At 45.6% G+C, this 12,558-nt stretch overlaps 1 protein-coding gene across 1 annotated transcript in view; it reads left to right on the top strand.

The window, feature by feature from the left end:
• Positions 1-12,558, top strand: part of BOP1 (BOP1 ribosomal biogenesis factor) — a 696,945-nt gene that overhangs the window by 664,015 nt on the left and 20,372 nt on the right. The gene's annotated exons all lie outside the window — the stretch shown is intronic.

Below are 12,558 nucleotides of genomic sequence, written 5' to 3'. Positions count from 1 at the left end.
TCACATGCTTTGCATAGGCCTCTAGTTGTTGGCACAGAGTGTTACATCTTGTGTTTTCAAATTCGAAGATGGGCGTCCACAAGGGCGTACCTAGAAGACTGTACCTACTCTACGTGTGCGGGTAACCATGATCCTACATTCTTCAACATCCTCAGATTGTTTTTTTGCCCTATTATGGTTGCAGACAAAATGCAGATTCTGTTGATTTAATTTAATCAGTGAAGGCAGCAGTGGTAGAAACTGATATCACGTCCAAAGGTGCAACATGCCGAAGGGCAATGCAGTAGGTAGAGTGGAGGAGGTTGTAGGACGCGCAGCTCTGCACATCGATCAATACTACCGTCAAATAGTACCGTTGTACTGCTGCCGATGCCCATGGACTTGCCCACCTGAACACAAGGTAGGAAGCTCCACACCTGTAACTGTCCTGTTGGCTCTCCTGCTCCCCTCCTATCTACCGGCTACAACTGTCTTTTTGCCACCACTACAGCGCTCATGCCAACTCTATAATTTCACCCCAGCGCTACCCCAACACCCCTCATTGCATACAAACCCCTAATACCACCTGCCCGCCCACTCCCCCCACCACCACTTGCAGAATTTCACACGTCACGCTTACCTGGCTACCAACCGATCTCAGGCCCTGGTCCCCTCCCCGCCAGTTGCTCATCTACACTGCACTCTGGCAACCCTTGCACTCGGGGACTGTTCTGTACCCCTACAGTCCCGCACTTGCCACCTGCTGGCTACACTTTTATTTCTTTATTATCTTACTGTTATCCTAGGTACTGCACTATCCCCTCCCCTGTCCCTCTGCACTTTTCCCTCCCCCCCCCTCCCCTGCACTTGCGCAATCTCAATGTCACCTGGCCTAGTAGGGTTGTTGTCTTTGTCTCCCTCTGTTTCCCCTCCCATGCCTCTTTGCGCCTTGAAACACTTGTGTATAGGCGCGTTATAAATGCCATATCATATCCACCGCCCCTGAACCCCCACATTCACAGCTTAAAATGTCCCGCACAAGCTTGCCGTCAGGAAGCAGTAACACTATCTCAGCTAACAAATTCATGGTCTCACGCATGCATACCCAGCACCAACCAGCTTTTACTGATAGCAAGACGGACGCTAGCCAAGCCATGACTCACCCCTGGCCCTGCACTACCAGGCCCCTTATCGGGCCTAACATAAGTAGATGTGCCAGACCACCTCGTAAATCCCTCAGACCACAACATCAATCTCGCACTCAAACCCCACACATCACCCAAACATGTTAACACCTCGCATGATTCCACATGCAACAAACACGGAGTATAAGGGGTTAGCAGCACCATACCTAGAGAAAACTCACTCCCGTCTCAGAGCAAGAACGCAGCCTCGCTCAACCCCTACCACACAACCCTCTTCAGGCTCACTGAGATTAGCCAGGCTTCCCTCACGCACCCACCCAATGCACCACCCCACGTCCTGCACAGCCTCCCCCCATGCCCACCTGGGGATGCCCCAGCTACACCTTCCCTCACCGGAAGTAACAGGAGATACACAAACAGCACAGGACGTGTCACCCGCACAACTAGGCGTCTCAACACCTCGTCCTCATCACGCAGAGACTCCCACTCCTCAACCGGACCTCCTCCACTGGACCAGCAAAAAAGCCTAAAATGTTCATTAATTAACACCGCTCCTTAGGAGCACATGCTATCGACATTCACGACTTGATATTAGAAAACCAGCTAGACATCCTAGCTATTACAGAATCCTGGTAACACCCAGCGCCATGCCCCTCCCTTGCACTTGCTATTCTACCCCACTTCACTATCTTTAGGGCGGACCGACTGGACACCGCAGGCAGAGAAGTTGCACTCATAACAAAAACCTCTATACAAATTATACCTTGTCCCATGGCCCCCGTGCCAGGATATGAAATCCTACTCACGAAGCTGACCACTAACCCCAAAACAATTTACAATCTCCTTTTAATATATCGTCAACCTAACACCACCGACCGACCAGACCTTGACATTCCACTGCTTATTACACCTTTATTGAAGCCACTCACAAAATTCATTATTTTAGGGATATCAATCTTGGCTTCAATGACAAGGCGGCCGTACTAGCATCAGCACTTCACGACATGCACTTCACCCAACACATCGACAAACCCACGCACAACAAAGGCAGAATCATTGACTGGATTCTCACAACAAACGTTGCCATCAACATTGATTCTATCTCCGAAGTGCCTTGGTCAGATCACTTCCTGATTCACTTTGACCTTCATATCGCCAACTCTCAGCAAGCATCTTCTTACAAGCCTAATCCCATTTTAGTTAGATATACCCGCAAACTCACAGCCGAGAGCCTCAACCCTCTATTCACAGCTGCTATCATGAAACATGACCCCTGCAACACCAGCCCCAATCTCTAACACTCATGTCTGCAATCCACGCTAGACACCCTGGCTCCTCTTGCCTCTAAAATCCCCCCAAAACACAAACTGACCAATCCTTGGTTCGATGAAGAACTCGCGACTCTAGGCCGCAAGAAAAGAGCCCTAGAACACTTGCACAAAAATAACCCTTCCGACACCAGTGTCAGTGCCCTAAAACCTAGAAATCGGCAGTGGCCTCACACAAAGCCAACACCTAGAATTCTCGTATTACTAATGTGGGGTCCAATACCAAAGAGCTTTTCTCCATACTTGGATAATTGGAATCACTCATTCCTATCGCAGCCCCCCTCAAGGTGAAAAATCCTGGTGTACTACAGAATGCACTGGCACATACAATTCACACCTGTCAAGAGAAAATAAATACTGAAAGAGACGCCCTGGCGATCAAACCCACCTCCCCGAACACAACCAACCCTCCAGCCAGCACTCCCTAATTCAAATTTAAGTCATCCAAGAGCAGGTACTGGCCACCATCATAGCCCTTAAATCATCGAACTGCAAGGGAGATGCTTGCCATGCTCGCCTGGTGAAACTCTGCGGACCCACCCTAGCTCCCATCATTACAGACTTTATCAATGCCTCCTTTTCCTCCAACTCAGTCCCCACCAATATCAAATCAGCCTGGATAACCCCTCTACACAACACCCAACCTCGACCCTGCTATCCCTACCAACTGCCGGCCCATCACCACTGTTCCCTTCTTATTGTAGATAATAGATGGAGTAGCCTACACCCAAATCCAATTATTCCTGGCACCAGGCAATCGGGCTTCCGCTCACAGCATAGCACGGAAATGGCACTACTCAACCTAAAAATGCAGATGGACAGCATCCTTGATTCCGGTAATTTAAGCATCCTCTTATTACTTGACCTCTCTTCCGCTTTTGATTTAGTGTTCCATGAAATACTCTGGCATTCCCTTATCCAAAACTTCCACTTCTCCCCAGAAGCCACACTTGGATCAAATCGTTCTTAACCAAACGCACCACTAAGAGTCCTTCATTGGTGAAGAGGCTGCAGATCCCATCTCTGCGCCTCTTGGGGTTCCACAAGGCTCTTGCCTCTCCCCAACACATACACTAAACCACTCTTCGTGGCATTGGACTCCCTGGGCATCATCTACACAAACTTGCTGACGACACTCACATTCTTATCCCCATCACAGGTGACCACAAACATGTCACCTCCATTATCAATGAGATTTACACCACCGTCCAAAACTGGATGGCCACGCATAGTCTTTGCTCAATGAGGAGAAAACTGAATTCCTCATTGTGGGCTCCCCCGCCAGTCTTAAATCCTTAGACAACAACTACTCCTCCATAACCACTGATTGCCCATCCATCCCGGTCCTGAAACAGGTAAAAAATCCTAGGCGTCTACCTAGAAGCCCATCTCCCAATGACCAGGCACATAAACACCTGATCCTCCTCCATGTCCTACACCGCCAACCTTAGCAGACAATTCTTGTCGCCTCAGAACTGCTTGACCCTAGCGCAAGCCTTGATCCTTACTAAACTGGACTATTGCAATATTCTCTCCTCCTAGATATCACAGCTACAAACCTATCCAAATTACAATTACTTCAGAACAAAGCCTTACCAGCTGCTTTTGGATTAAAATGTAGCAATCGCATCTCCTTCACAGACGAGAGGTGCACTGTCTCCCCATATAAGCGAGGATTCTCTTCAAGACCCTTACCACTGCCCATAAGTGCATTCAGAAGGATGCCCCTGTATACCTCAATGACAGTATCACCCTAAAAACCTTACCACAGATGTTAAGATCTAGTACCAGCACGTCACTGACCATTCCACTTTACAAGAGTAAAAGGGCAGGAGGCACCATCTTCCATGTGGCTTCACCTACTTTCTGGAACACTCTGCCTGCGCATATCAGAAATTAACAATCGTACCATCTATTTGAAAGACTGGTCAAAGCATGGCTGTTCCATAAATCTGATTGATGCCCACTCTCCCAGTCACATGTCTTTGTATCTGTAATGGGTAACTGTTGCTCTCGCAAACAAATTTAGTAACAAGTGAACTTATGTAACTAACGCCATGATAGCCCTGGGTTTGGGGACGTTGAACAAATGCAATAAATAAATAAGCTGATGTAAAGGTGCAGAAAGTGGAGACTGACACACAGATGGCATGATGATTGATATAGACTTTTATTAACCAAGAAAATAAAGAAAACCTAACTTTCCCCATCATTGAGGGCTTTCCCTGCCTCAACTAAAACACTAAGGGCTCTGTCAGAGTGTCTGTGTACATCAATAGTCCACCGTCTTGTGTCAAAACCCCTACTTCTGTCGCGTACACATAAAGATAAAGTAGACCACCTTGGTCCAGAAGAATGACTCCCTTCTCCTGGACTGAGGATCAAAATTCACTTCCAGGCTTTGACTACTTAGGGGAATGTCTTCCCCCTTCCCCGGGTCACAATTGTCATCTAACAAAAAAGACAAAGTTCCAGCAGTTTTCTTTGGCAGGTACACTGCTCATCTTTTAACGCTCTGTATCAGAAAGTCTTTGCAGCTTGGGTTATCAGGAGAATGTCCCTTCTCTTGGTATTGTGAATTTAGATTTCGATACAACCACAGGGATTACTCCCTTCCCCCTGGTCTTTCACTTCGGTTTCACAAATCAGGACTTTCAGTCTTTCACTTTGAGGGCCACAGACCCAGGCTTCCACTTCTCCAGACTTGGGCCGACTTGGTTCACTCTCCTGCCAAGTACTGCCACGAGGAAGATGGTTTGTACGTCACTTCTTTTGTGGTTGCAGGTCCCAGACCCGTATTTCTCTACTGCTTTGATTTGACAGATCTTGTTCACTCGCCTGCAAGGTACTGCCAGAAAGAAGATGACTTGTACTCCCCTTGTGGGTGCGGGTCGCAGACCCCTATTTCTTTACTTTAGGTTTTGATCTGCTGTCTCCTTCTGAGTCTTTCCAGACTCTGTTGTGCCCCCATCAACCGTTCCGGCAACGCCAGGTATCTTTAGAGTATCCACTGGCATGCTCCGGTCCGTCTCGGGTTCTTTCTTCTTTGGTTTTGGTCTTTACGGGGCTTCCTTCGCCCTCTGGCACCTCGCACATTGCTTGTCTGTGCATGACTGCGCGGTCTAGCTTCTTGGTGGGTCTGGACCGCTACTTTGCCAGCTTCTGAACTGGTCCTTCAACGACGAACCGTGTATGTAAATTGCCGCCTTCTCGCCAGTGTCCTGGTCACTGGCCTCTTTTGTCTTCCACGCTGAACTGCTTGCCCGCTCGCAGCTCCTCCAGGGATGGCTTGACAACATGGTAAGTCCTACTTTCCTTTTAATTGTAAGCAGCCAGAGAAGACCAGACTGTTTGTTGAAGTTCTCACCATGCTCTTCTTTGTTCCGCACCTCCTCCTCATCCCAGTACTTAAGTAGGTCTTATCTGGCTAATCCCTAATCTTACTTGTCGCTGCAGATGTTAAGCTTTCATACTTAAAGACATACATAGAAGTGTAGAATATGGAGGTGGGGTTCACGGGATAGGAATGTGTATAGAGTGTTGGTGGAGGGTTGGCATACTGCATTCTCCCTTGTCCCCAGAGGGGGAAGTCTTTCCCCATAAAATCCTCTCGCTCTGTACCATCCCCATGGGGACTATCAGGTAGCGGCCTCACCACCCTGGCCTCATGGGAAGGGGGTCCCCCTTGGGGAGAAGTGGCGACTTCTCAGGATTAGTCACACTGCAAACTTAATCCCTTTCCCTTTGGAGAATGTATTTAACCCTGCTACTATTTACAATAATATTTACAATATTAAGCTTGCCTGCTTTCTTGCCACCACATGGGGGGAAACTCCATTTAAATGTTGCCCATGGTGCAACACCATATTCCTTTGGAAGGGCAAGCACTGGGTGTGCAATAGTTCTCTTCCAAGGGATCACGACGACTCGCAGTGTAAAGCTTTTTTTAATCCAAAAACCCTGAACAAGCGTTTAATGAAAAGGTGGGGAGCCTATGTAATGCAAGTGAAAAATAGGTTGTGTGAATCTGCCGCTACAACAGAAGATTTTGAGGCCAAAGAAGCGGGCATCCGCTTCGAGAGCAACGTTGAAGAGCAAGACATGGAGGGAAAGTCAAATGTTTACTCTCATCCGGACCCCTTGCTCTGTAGTGCCATTGTCGGGTCAAGCTGTGGAGCCACCACCGGTGGCAACAAGGCTGCACACGATAAACACAAGTCCAAGACAAAATCAACAGCACACAAAGTAAATATATGGCCAAACAATCGTTTTAACTCCGAAACACAAGACATCCGAACACACCGCTCCGACACCGAAGCCTAAAAGAGCATGGGTACACAGAAACCAACAATTGAACAATCACTGTTTGTGTCGAAAACAAACCACAAGACAGATCATCGTTCGAAGTAGAATCTAGAAAAAACTATTTCAAGAGACCTTTTGACATCAAAAACACATAAAACAGGATTGTAAAATGGCAACAAGTGGAGTTGAGGACATGTTTCCCTGTCCTTCCGAGCCGACGACACAAGCGGGCCTGCGGGCTGACAACAAAGCAATTACATACACTGCCACAAGTTTGTGCAGCAGACGGATGGCTGTCCTTTGTAGCGTACCGGCAACTGAGATATTTGCCGGATTGTCCCCTGATGGTATAGCAAGGGACGCACCGAAAAGAAGAGAAAGCTCCACCCGAGGAAAACATCCCCGGTGAAGTAAAGCAGCTGCGTAGTGCAGGCGGTACTGAGGAAGGAGGGACTTTGCGTGCTGGATTACTGATCTGCTGAGGGTGGAGGACTGAGAAGATCCCGCAGCGGGGAAACAGTGACTCCCCTCAGTGAGCACTTCAGGCGCTGCCCTGAGGCACAGGGCAAGCGCTGACACCAGGGAACAGGATTACAGCGGAACCCGGCCCGTCAATACAAGGCGTGAACAAAAGAAAGGGGGGGCGTGAAGTAGATGACCGCAACAACGGTGGAGTGAATTGATCAGTGCCTCCCACCTTGCGGCAAACGTATGGTGGAATTGAACTCTCTCCTCAACAAGCAGTAAAGGACACGCCGGGAGGGCTCCTTAGTAGAAGGGAGAGCCACAAGCTGAAACACCTATAGAGGGGGAAAAAGAGAAGAGTTGGGAGCCACTTCTCGGTCCTCCTACGACTATGAAGACAAAGTCAAGAGAATATGCCGGAACATGCCATGAATACTTAAGGAGAAGAGAGGTGAGGAGGGGAAGGGAATACACAGATAACCACCGGCCTGGTAAAGAAGCGCACGATCCAACAATGTTTTGGGAGCCTGCTCACGGGCATCCAGCAGGATGATGTGCAGATTGATCGAGTACATAGTGGGCCCCAAGAGATCGGCCCGAAGGTTGAGACCGAGAGTTGTGCTGGTCGCCATACTTCGAGCGGCAAGGACTCAACTAAATATAACAATCAACGAATGGTGCTCAAGTCCAACTATTTCAAGATTTGGCGCTAGCCACTCTGCAGAAAAGGAGAACGATGCGCCCAGTGGTCAAAGTACTCATTGCCAAGCATATGACCTACAAATGGACATTCCCATTTGGTCTTCTTTTTACCTGGTGTGACAACAAAGGGAAACGACATGTGAAGGCCTTTCAATCATGAATCTGGAGAGGGAAGAGGCCAGACGCAAGCCACCAGAGCTGCTTCTGCCAAAAACAGTGGCCCCTGGGAATGGTCGGAGGGACGAGGAAGGAGAGGTAATAAAGGTGTAAAGCTGAGAGGGCCTGAATTGGGATAGGACCAGCACACCTGATTATCACTAATGTATTGGTTAAAAGGATAGCTATGGTATTTTCCAGGGGGGAGAGAGTTAAATTATTTAAGGGTGCAAGGGAGAAATTAGTGACTCTGGCATAATGTGTCACTCAAAAGTAACAAATAAGTGTCCAAGACTTGTGATGCTCCCGTCCTATGCACACCTATTCTACTGAAGAAGACTTCAGTCAAGACAGTTAGTGATACTTTTGTAGAATTCTAAGATGCATAGTTCTTGAACAACCTTTTGTGAAGATACAGTATTTTATTAACTAGTGATGGTAATCAAGTTTTACATTTATCAGTGTATTATATCATTCTTAAACCATCATATGACAAAACATAATGCAAACAATTGTCAAATAATATATAAAAAAGGTGAGCTCTACGCATTTCGAGATATCATTCTCTTCTTCAGGAGCTAGACATCAAATCTTCAATTTTCAACTAATTCAATCTAAAAACAAATATGAAAGAAAATCTTTACCCAGAGTTAGAATAAGGTAAATCCTTCCATCTCATCCAACTTGGCTATACTTGACAAACGCTAAACCTAGATTCAGATTTCTGTAAATGACATTTTAAAGGTCACTTGCCTAATGTATCCCTGCGGCACAGATGTATAACGCATTGAGATTACCACTGTTCCACATCACGAGAAATGATTAGGTGAAGTACTCAAACGCCCGCCATTTTATGTATACAAAAAACACCTTAAAGTACTATGAGGCAGTGGTGCCTGACAGTTTTCTTTTATTTGTTTTTAGATTGAATTTGTTGAAAATTGAAGATTTGATTTATAGCTCCTGAAGAGATTGATATCTCGAAACACATAGAGCTCATCTTTTTTTTATATATTATTTGTAAATTGTTTGCGTTATTTTTTTCGTTATGATTTAAGAATGATCTAATACTGATGAATGTAAAACTTGATTACTTTTTTATATATCACTAGTTAATAAAATACTGACTGTACTCTGTATCTTCACAAAAGGTTGTTCAAGAACTATGCATCTTAGAATTCTACAAAAGTATCACTAACTGTCTTGACTGAAGTCTTCTTCAGTATAATAGGTGTGCATAGGACGGGAGTATCCATGTTAAGGAGAATTTTCAGAAATGTGCTAATTCCCTTCTACCTTGGAGACCCCCAGCTCTTTTGCTGGACTTTAGGACTTTTTATCTCTCATATAATTTTAATGTGATTTATTCTGTGTTTCTTTTGACTTTGGAGTCTGACAGTAGCAGGGCTTCACCGGGCAAACCAACGGTCCAGGAGTTGCAGCAGGCTTGTGGCCCTAAAAGTATTCTATTTTCTACAAACATTTCTACAAACATTTCTACAAACATTGTGCAAGACGTTTTACCTACCTGCAAAGATGATCTTCAGCTCCACTTGACATTGTGCAATTAACATTGGCTGTCCTGGCTCCCTGAGAGACTCCTCTTTACCTCTGACTTTGTGCTTTGGAAGGCGTTTAAAAGTACTTGCCCGTTTAGGAGTTATTTATTAAGTTTTGTTTTATTCCTCTATTCTATCTTTTTCACCTAACTCAGTGTTGCTCTAAATGTACCATTGGTAAATGAATGTCCACAGTGTCCTAACTATTTAAGTTACCTGCGGGTGTAGGAAGTGTCTGTGTGCCCATCCCCAATGGGTGTCATCTGATTTAGAAACATTGAGTGTGTTTTGAAGTATATTTAAGTGTTAAAGGTTTTGCTCCCTATTCTGAAGAAGGCTTATGTAACTGACTGAAATAAATTAATAATTGTTTCATCAAGAAACCTTGAGTGTAAGTGTTTATTTGGATAACTGTATTGTGAAACTCTTTGTCACAACCTTACCACTCACATTGACCCCTCTTGAGATATGCCTGGCTGCTCGACCACACTAACAACATGTGTAGTTCAGACTTATACCAAAGGTTGGGTCCCTATTGCCAGGAGGTCAAGGTTCATAGTGGAAATACAACCAGCTTCGAGGGGATGTCCTTGCCGGAAAGCCAGCCGGCCAATCACCTTTTGGGTGCATTCCTTTAACCAAGTCGATTAAGCATAGGGAGTTACGGGCACCTCCCTCACTTCCTGCCCCCGCCAAAGACCAAACGAACAAGGAGACCAACCCTGGTTTGGCACTTAGAGTAAATCTCAAGAAGAACCTTTCCAACAATAAATGGCGAAAAAAGACGACCGGGGCCATGGGTGCCTTACTGTGGTCTAGAAAGTTACAAATTGTAAGTGAAGTCAATTTAACTTTACTTGGAACCCGTAGTTTATCTAAGAGAAGGTATTTAAACCTTTGTGAAGTCCAAGCGACAGAAGGTGCTGTGTGACACAATGTAAAGATGATGCCTATGGAATTTGTCAGACTCTAAAGTCAAAACAAACACAGAGAATAAATCACTTTAAAATTACATGAGATAAAGTCCTAAAGTCCAGCAAAAAAAGCTGGGGGTCTCTAAGGTAGAAGGGAATTAGCACATTTCTGAGACTTCTCCCCAACAGAGGCAAATTACCCAGCACTGGTTTCCCAGATAAGAACAGACCTACACAAGTGGACTTTACGATTTCCAGTCACTTCCTATTCTGGTTCTGCCGTCCTTCTTTAAGTCCATTAATAGACTTATAACAAGGTTTATATGCCGGAATAACCGTACAAGAGTAGCCTTGGAGACACTGCTCCCCAGACAGAAAGGGGGATTGGGACATCCAAACCTCTCCCAATAATATGAGGCAGCCCAAAATCCAGGTGATATGGGAATGGTTGTCGAATGATTTGACAAAAGCACGGACAAGGATGTATAGGGCAGTGGCAGGGACTCCCCTAGAAGGGCTTCTATGGTTGGAAAAACGGGACCGACCTCGGAGTGCTAACATGTACAAAGTATTATCAGCGACCTGTGATGCATGGGATCGGGTGCTCAAAAAAGGACTTCTATCTACACGTCCCTCTCCGTTTACCCCATTATTTGGGAACCCACAATTGTCACAAGGGATGGTACAGGGTACTTTTTAAAAAAAAATGGTGAACCACGTGATGTACAAAATTAGGGGACATGATGGTTGATGGGGGTGGGGGGTCCAGACATTCGAGGAATGTAAATTGCAGATTGGCTTGACTGAAAGAGACGGAATGGAATATTATCAAATGCGACGCTGGTTAAAACCACCAGAACTTAAAAAGACAGCGCAGAGAAGCCTCCTATCCTTTGAGAAATGTATTACAACACATACTGGGGATAGGCAATTGGTATCCAAGCTACAGTCGATTTTAATGGAACGAAACCCAGATAGTACTTGGTCATGTGTGCAGAAATGGGAAAGAACACTATGGGATGAAATAACAAAGTCGTTATGGGAAAAACTCTGGGGGAACATACATAAACTGACAAGATCAATCCAAATCTGGGAAGCATGCTATAAAGTAATGCTTCAGTGGCACTATACCCCAGAAAGATTGCATGAGATGTATCCAACCATCACACAAGAATGTTGAAGTGGGTGCTCAGGAAGGGGGGATTGGAGACGCATCTGGTGGGACTGCCCAGTTCTGCAAAGGTTCTGGGAGGAAGTAAAAGGCCAGATACAACAGATGGTGGGGTGTCCAACGACATATTCCTTCAGGGAATGGATGTGTGGGCTCTTTACCTGGAGTCCCAACTGCTTTCGCGGGCACAACGTAAGGCTTTCAGGATTCTACTCATAGCTGCCTAGTTAAAAATGGCAAAAAAATGGAAGGCCCACGAATGTGGAATGGCTACACAGAATCTAGTGGATAATGGCTATGGTGTGTGTTACGTATAGACTATAAGGAGAAGCAGACGAATTTCGGCAGGTTTGGGGTATGATACTGGACTACCTGAAGGGGGACTATATTCTGCAATGGTGCCCTCAAAGTGTGAATTTTGGACATAATGTAGAGGTCGGGATGTTCCTCTGCAAGGGGTAGACACACCACTGTGGGGGAAAGGATCTCCGGGAAAGTGGGGCATGAGAGGGATGGGGTTGGAATTGTTTCATTATATACTGTGAAAATGCCAATAAAAACATGTTTTTTAAAAAAAAAATAACTAATCATAAAACATCACCACAACATCCGCAGATGGTAAAGGAACCTTGTTTTCTGCTATGCAGAAGAAGAGTGCTGTCTTTTCTTTGGAGTTGTAAAGGGAAGAAGGGTGAGTTTAAAAAAAATATACATAACAAGAGAAACACAAGGAACACCCTTATCTGAAGACAGGGTTGCTAACATTTTGGGGAAAATACAATCCTACATAGAGTTTTGAGATAAACCCCCTAAAAAGAGAAAAGGGGGATATTT

Source organism: Ambystoma mexicanum, chromosome 5q, assembly GCF_040938575.1.
Source record: "Ambystoma mexicanum isolate Mex_15411 chromosome 5q, UKY_AmexF1_1, whole genome shotgun sequence".
NCBI lineage: Eukaryota > Metazoa > Chordata > Amphibia > Caudata > Ambystomatidae > Ambystoma > Ambystoma mexicanum.
The sequence above is the reverse complement of the archived record's forward strand: the minus strand, read 5'-3'. Positions and strand labels throughout refer to the sequence as shown.